Source organism: Arachis stenosperma, chromosome 3 (assembly GCF_014773155.1).
Source record: "Arachis stenosperma cultivar V10309 chromosome 3, arast.V10309.gnm1.PFL2, whole genome shotgun sequence".
Lineage (NCBI taxonomy): Eukaryota > Viridiplantae > Streptophyta > Magnoliopsida > Fabales > Fabaceae > Arachis > Arachis stenosperma.
The window spans coordinates 51,308,956-51,317,291 of record NC_080379.1 but is presented as its reverse complement, the minus strand read 5'-3'; positions in this window follow the sequence as shown (position 1 = coordinate 51,317,291).

Here is an 8,336-nt window from a genome sequence, read left to right as displayed (position 1 = left end):
CAAGTGGGCCCGGAAGTGGATTTTTATGTCATTTACTCATTTCTGTAAACCCTAGGCTACTAGTTCTCTACAAATAGGACCTTTTGCTATTGTATTTTCATCTTTAGATCTTTGAATCTTTGGATCCTTGATCATTTGGAGTCTTTTGATCATGTTTTGGGGGCTGGCCTCACGGCCATGCCTGAACCTTGTTCTTATGTATTTTCAACGGTGGAGTTTCTACACACCATAGATTAAGGTGTGGAGCTCTGCTGTACCTCGAGTATTAATGCAATTACTATTGTTCTTCTATTCAATTCAGCTTGTTCTTATTCCAAGATATTCATTCGCACTCAAGAACTTGATGAATGTGATGATTATGTGACACTCATCATCATTCTCACTTATGAACGCGTGCCTGACAACCACTCCCGTTCTACAAGCAAACAAGGCTTGAATGTTTATCTCTTGGATTCCTTAATCGGAATCTTCGTGGTATAAGCTAGAATTGATGGCGGCATTCAAGAGAATCTGGAAGGTCTAAACCTTGTCTGTGGTATTCTGAGTAGGATTCAATGATTGAATGACTGTGACGAGCTTCAAACTCCTGAAGGCTGGGCGTTAGTGACAGACGCAAAAGAATCAATGGATTCTATTCCAACCTGATTGAGAACCGACAGATGATTAGTCGTGCCGTGACAGGGTGCGTTGAACATTTTCACTGAGAGGACGGGATTGTAGCCACTGACAATGGTGATGCCCAACATACAGCTTGCCTTGGAAAGGAGTAAGAAGGATTGGATGAAGACAGTAGGAAAGCAGAGAGACGGAAGGGACAAAGCATCTCCATACGCTTATCTGAAGTTCTCACCAATGAATTACATAAGTATCTCTATCTTTATGTTTTATTCATATATCATCCATAACCATTTGAATCTGCCTGACTGAGATTTACAAGGTGACCATAGCTTGCTTCATACCAACAATCTCCGTGGGATCGACCCTTACTCGCGTAAGGTTTATTACTTGGACGACCCAGTGCACTTGCTGGTTAGTTGTGCGAAGTTGTGTTTATACCATGGTATTAAGCACCAAGTTTTTGGATTCATTACCGGGGATTATTTGAGTTGTGAAAAGTAGTGATCACAATTTCGTGCACCACCTAGGTTACTAGTTTAGTATTTAAACCACTTTTAGAGACTTATTTTGTATCTCATGACATTTTTAGATCTGAACTTTGTACCTTTTGACGGCATGAGTCTCTAAACTCCATTGTTGGGGGTGAGGAGCTCTGCAGCGTCTCGATAAATTAATGCAATTATTTCTGTTTTCCATTCAAACACGCTTGTTCCTATCTAAGATGTTCATTCGCGCTTCACTATGAAGAAGGTGATGATCCATGACACTCATCACCTTCCTCAATCCACGAACGTGTGCCTGACAACCACCTCCGTTCTACAATAAATTGAATGAGTATCTCTTAGATTCCTTAATCAGAATCTTCGTGGTATAAGCTAGAATCCATTGGCAGCATCCTTGAGAATCCAGAAAGTCTAAACCTTGTCTGTGATATTCCGAGTAGGATTCTGGGATTGGATAATTGTGACGAGCTTCAAACTCGCGAGTGTTGGGCGTAGTGACAGACGCAAAAGGATCAATGGATCTTATTCCGACATGATCGAGAATCGACAGATGATTAGCTGTGCTGTGACAGAGTATTTGGACCATTTTCACTGAGAGGATGGGAAGTAGCCATTGACAACAGTGATGCCCTACATACAGCTTGCCATGGAAGGAGCCTTGCCTGTATGAAAGTGAGAAAGCATTATGTTGCAGGAATTCAGAGGACAAAGCATCTCCAAAACTCCAACATATTCTCCATTATTGCGTAACAATTATTTATTTTACGCCCTTTCATTCTTTTTACAATTGAAATTAAAGAACCCTATTGGTATCCTGACTAAGAATAATAAGATAACCATAGCTTGCTTCAAGCCAACAATCTCTGTGGGATTCGACCCTTACTCACGTAAGGTATTACTTGGACGACCCAGTGCACTTGCTGGTTAGTTGTGCGGAATTACATAGTGTGAAGTAATTTTTGTGTGCCAAGTTTTTGGCACCGTTGCCGGGGATTGTTTGAGTTTGAACAACTGACGGTGAATCTTGTTGCTTAGATTAGGAAAAATTTGTCTTTTTTTACACTAGAATTGCATCTTTTTATTATCCCTTCAAAAAAAATTTTCAAAAAAATATTATTTTTCTTTATTAATTTTTAGTTTTTCTGTGAGTTTAGTGTCATGTTTTAAGTTTGGTGTCAATTGCATGCTTTTCTTTGTCTTTCAATTTTCGAATTGCATGTTCTTTATTTTTCCTTGATCTTCAAATTGTTCTTGTCAATTTTTCTTGTTTGATCTTTGGTTTTTCCTATTCTGTGTGTTTTCGTGTTTTCCTTATGCATTTTCAAAATATTAGTTTTCAAAAAAATTTATTTTTATTTATTAAAAATACCTCTTTAAAACACGTTACATTTATAGCTAAATTGGCTAGAGCGTTGGTTTGTGTTCTTGGTAATTGGGTATCTTATTTTAATCTTTTTCAAAAATAATTTTTCTTTAATTGAATCTTGTGCCAAACTTTAAGTTTGGTGTTTTCTTGTTAATCTTTCTTTAATTTTCGAAAATTTTATTGTGGTTTTCTAAAAATTTTAAGTTTGGTATTTTTTCTTTTGTTCTTGTTGTTCTTGTGAGTCTTCAAAGTGTTATTGAGTCTTCTTTGTGTTTTTATCTTAAAATTTTTAAGTTTGGTGTTCCTTGGTATTTTCCCTCCAAAATTTTTGAAAACAAGGAGCATTAGATCTAAAAATTTTAAGTCTTGGGTCTCTTATGTGTTTTTCTCTTTCATCATAAAATTCAAAATTCAAAAAATATATATTTTTTCTAACTATTTTTAAAGCAATTTTTTCGAATTTTTTTTCTAAAAATTTCAGAATTCATTTTTAAATTTTTAAAATTATAGCTTTTTCAAAAATATTCTAACCACTTTCTCTCTCCTCACTTTTTCAAAATTCTTCATAAAATATTTTCAAATTCTTTTTGTTTTTCTTTTTATTTTAGTTTTTATTTTATTTTATTTTATTATTTCGAAACCTCCTCTATAATAATAAAATAAATAAAATAAATTCACATCATCTCCCTTTCTCCATTATGGACTTAAGTGGAAATGGACAGTCCAGAAGGACTCTGGGGTCATATGCTAACCCCACTACTGCTTCATATGGGAGTAGTATCTGTATACCCTCCATTGGAGTTAGTAGTTTTGAGTTGAATCCTCAGCTCATTATCATGGTGCAGCAAAATTGCCAGTATTCTGGTCTTCCACAGGAAGAACCTACAGAGTTTCTGCCACAGTTTTTACAAATTGCTGACACAGTACATGATAAAGAAGTAGATCAGGATGTCTACATATTATTACTATTTCCATTTGCTGTAAAAGACCAAGCTAAAAGGTGGTTAAATAACCAACCTAAGGCTAGCATAAAGACATGGAAACAGCTGTCAGAAAAATTTCTGAATCAATACTTCCCTCCAAAATGGATGACACAGCTAAGGCTAAGCATCCAAGGCTTTAAACAAGGAGATAATGAATCCCTTTATGATTCCTGGGAGAGATACAGAGAGATGCTAAGAAAATGCCCTATGAAATGTTTTCAGAGTGGGTGCAGTTAGACATCTTCTATTATGGGCTTACAGAGAGAGCTCAGATTTCTCTAGACCACTCAGCTGGTGGATCTATACACATGAGAAAAATAATTGAAGAAGCTCAAGAGCTCATTGATACAGTTGCCAGAAATCAGCATCTGTACCTAAGCAGTGAACCTTCCATGAAAGAAGAGGTTAAAACAGTAACTGCTGAACTCAGTCCTGCAGAACAAGTTACTGAATTCAATCAGCAACTGGATTTTTTAACAAAATAGTTAGCCGAATTCAAGGAGATATTGCAAGAAACAAGAATGGCTAATATGAATATGGAAGTGCAGTTGAAGCAAACAGAACAGCAGTTATCAAAACAAATAACAAAAGAGTGCCAAGCAGTACAATTAAGAAGTGGGAAAATATTAAATACCTCACTTCAAGATAGCAGGAAGCCAAGAAATGAACAAACTGCTACCCAAAATCCCTCTGAGGACAGTCAGAGCCCAGAGAGGAATAATTCTGGCGCTCAAACGCCAGAAAAGGGGTGGAAAGCTAGCATTGAACGCCCAACCCATGCTCAGTCCTGGCGTTCAACGCCAGAAACAGGCAAGGAATTGGTGTTGAACGCCCAAAGGAAGCACAGTTCTGGCTTTCAGACGCCAGAAACAGGTAAGGAGTTGGCATCTAACGCCACTCCAGCCTCCACCCCTGGCATTCAAATGCCAGTGGGAGATCAGACACGTACAAGTGCTGATAGCAACCCCTCTAAAAAGGCTTCTCAACCCACATCTGTAGGCAATAAACCTACAGCAACTAAGGTTGAGGAATACAAAGCCAAAATACCTTATCCTCAGAAACTCCACCAAGCGGAACAGGATAAGCAATTTGTCCGCTTTGCATACTATCTCAGGACTCTTGAAATAAAGATTCCGTTTGCAGAGGCACTTGAGCAAATACCCTCTTATGCTAAGTTAATGAAAAAGATCTTAAGTCATAAGAAGGATTGGAGGGATACTGAAAAAGTTTACCTCACTGAAGAATGCATTGCAGTCATTCTGAAAAGCTTACTTGAGAAGCTTAAAGATCCCGGAAGCTTTATGATACCATGCACATTAGAGGGTACTTGTACCAAGCAAGCTTTATGTGATCTTGGGGCAAGTATCAACCTAATACCTGCATCTACTATCAGAAAGCTTGGTTTGACTGAAGAAATCAAACCAACTTGGATATGTCTTCAACTTGCTGATGGCTCCATTAAATACCCATCAGGCGTGATTGAAGACATGAATGTCAAGGTTGGGCCATTTGCCTTTCCCACTGACTTTGTGGTGCTGGAAATGGAGGAGCACAAGAGTGCAACTCTCATTCTAGGAAGACCTTTCCTAGCAACTGGACGAATCCTCATTGACATCCAAAAAGGGGAAGTGACCCTGAGAGTCAATGAAGACGAGTTTAAGTTGAATGTTGTCAAAGCTATGCAGCATCCAGACACCCCAAATGACTGCATGAGCATTGATATTATTGACTCTCTGGTAAAAGAGGTCAATATGACTGAGAGTCTCGAATCAGAGCTAGAGGATATCTTTAAAGATACTCAGCCTGATCTGGAAGAATCAAAAGAGAATAATAGAACCTCTGAAAATCTCTCAAGAAGAGGAGAAACCTCCCAAACCCGAGCTCAAACCATTACCACCATCCCTGAAATATGCATTTCTAGGAGAAGGTGATACCTTTCCTATAATCATAAGCTCTACCTTAGAGCCACAGGAAGAGGAAGCACTAATTCAAGTGCTAAGGACACACAAGACAGCTCTTGGGTGGTCCATCAGTGATCTTAAGGGCATTAGCCCAGCCAGATGCATGCACAAGATCCTATTGGAGGGTGACGCTAAGCCAGTGGTTCAACCACAAAGGCGGCTGAATCCAGCCATGAAGGAGGTGGTGCAGAAGGAGATAACTAAATTACTAGAGGCTGGGATCATTTATCCTACTTCTGATAGCCCCTGGGTAAGCCCTGTCCAAGTTGTCCCTAAGAAAGGTGGCATGACAGTGGCTCATAATGAAAAAAATGAACTGGTTCCTACAAGAACAGTTACAGGGTGGCGTATGTGTATTGATTATAGAAGGCTCAATACAGCCACCAGAAAGGATCATTTTCCTTTACCATTCATAGACTAGATGCTAGAAAGACTAGCAGGTCATGAATACTACTGCTTCCTAGATGGATATTCAGGTTATAATCAAATTGTAGTAGACCCCCAGGATCAAGAGAAAACAGCATTCACATGTCCATCCGGAGTATTTGCATACAGAAGGATGCCATTTGGCCTGTGCAATGCACCTGCAACCTTTCAAAGGTGCATGCTCTCAATTTTCTCTGATATGGTGAAAAAATTTCTGGAAGTCTTCATGGATGACTTTTCAGTATTTGGAGATTCATTCAGCTCTTGTCTTGACTATCTAGCACTTGTTCTAAAGAGGTGCCAAGAGACTAACCTGGTTTTAAACTGGGAAAAATGTCACTTTATGGTGACTGAAGGAATTGTCCTTGGGCACAAAATTTCGAACAAGGGAATAGAGGTGGATCAAGCTAAGGTAGAGGTAATTGAAAAATTACCACCACCTGCCAATGTTAAGGCAATCAGAAGCTTTCTGGGGCATGCAGGATTCTATAAGAGGTTTATAAAAGATTTTTCAAAAATCGCCAAACCTCTGAGTAATCTGCTAGCTGCTGACATGCCATTTATCTTTGATAAGAAGTGTCTGCAGGCATTTGAGACTCTGAAAGCTAAGCTGGTCACAGCACCAATCATCTCTGCACCAGACTGGACATTACCATCTGAACTGATGTGTGATGCCAGTGACCATGCCATTGGTACAGTGTTGGGACAAAGGCATGACAAGCTTCTGCACGTCATTTACTATGCCAATCGTGTTTTAAATGACGCACAGAAGAACTACACAACCACAGAAAAAGAGTTACTTGCAATGGTTTACGCCATTGGCAAGTTCATATCTTATTTAGTAGGCTCAAAAGTGATTGTGTACACTAACCATGCTGCTCTTAAATATCTACTCACAAAGTAGGATTTAAAACCCAGACTCATCAGATGGGTGTTGCTTCTGCAAGAGTTTGATATAGAAATAAGAGATAGAAAAGGGACAGAGAATTAAGTAGCAGATCACTTATTCCGAATAGAACCAGTAGAAGGGGCGTCCCTCCCTCTTACTGAGATCTCTGAAAACTTTCCAGATGAGCAACTCTTTGCCATTCAAGAAGTGCCATGGTTTGCAGACATTGCGAACTACAAGGCAGTGAGATTCATACCCAAAGAGTACAGTAGGCAGCAATAAAAAAATTGATCAAGGATGCAAAATACTATCTTTGGGATGAACCATATCTCTTCAAGAGATGTGCAGACGGAGTAATCCGTAGATATGTGCCTAAAGAAGAAGCACAAAAGATCCTCTGGCATTGCCATGGATCACAGTATGGAGGACATTTTGGAAGTGAGCGAACAGCCACAAGAGTCCTCCAATGTGGCTTCTACTGGCCTACTCTCTATAAAGACTCCCGAGTGTTTATACTTAATTGTGACAGTTGCCAAAGATCTGGCAATCATTTCTACAATAAACAGCTTTACCCTAAACTGCCTCAACAAGGGATCTTGGATATTGAGTTGTTTGATGTATGGGGTATTGACTTCATGGGGCCTTTTTCACCATCATACTCAAACACTTATATTCTGGTGGCAGTGGATTATGTGTCCAAATGGGTGGAAGCTATTGCAACACCCACTCATGATACTAAGACAGTGCTGAAATTCCTCCAGAAACACATCTTCAGCAGATTTGGTATCCCTAGAGTACTAATCAGTGATGGGTGCACTCATTTCTGCAATAAATAGCTTTACTCTGCTTTGGTTCGATATGGAGTTAGCCACAGGGTGGCCACTCTATATCATCCACAGACAAATGGGCAAGCTGAAGTCTCTAATAGAGAACTTAAAAGAATTTTAGAACGGACTCTGATTAACCGTAGAAGGGATTGGGCAAGAAGCTTGGATGATGCTCTGTGGGCATACAGAACAGCATTCAAGACCCCTATAGGAACTTCTCCATACCAGCTTGTGTATGGAAAGCCTGTCACTTGCCAGTGGAACTGGAACATAGGGCCTACTGGGCAACCAGATTCCTAAACCTTGATGCCAAGTTAGCTGGAGAAAAACGATTGCTCCAGTTAAATGAGCTAGAGGAATTTAGACTCAATGCTTTCGAAAATGCAAAAATATACAAAGAGAAAGCAAAAAGATGGCATGATAAGAAGTTGTCATCCAGAGTCTTTGAGCCAAGGCAAAAAGTTCTGCTGTTTAATTCTAGGCTCAGATTATTCCCCGGGAAATTGAAATCCCGGTGGAGAGGTCCATATGTGATTACAAGTGTGTCACCATATGGATACGTAGAGCTTCAGGATAATGATTCTAATAAAAAGTTCATTGTTAATGGACAGAGAGTCAAACATTATCTTGAAAGCAATTTTGAGCAAGAATGCTCAAAACTGAGACTTGATTAAAGCTCAGTAATAGTCCAGCTAAAGACAATAAAGAAGCGCTTGCTGGGAGGCAACCCAGCCATTAACAAAGTTTATTTTTCAATTATTGA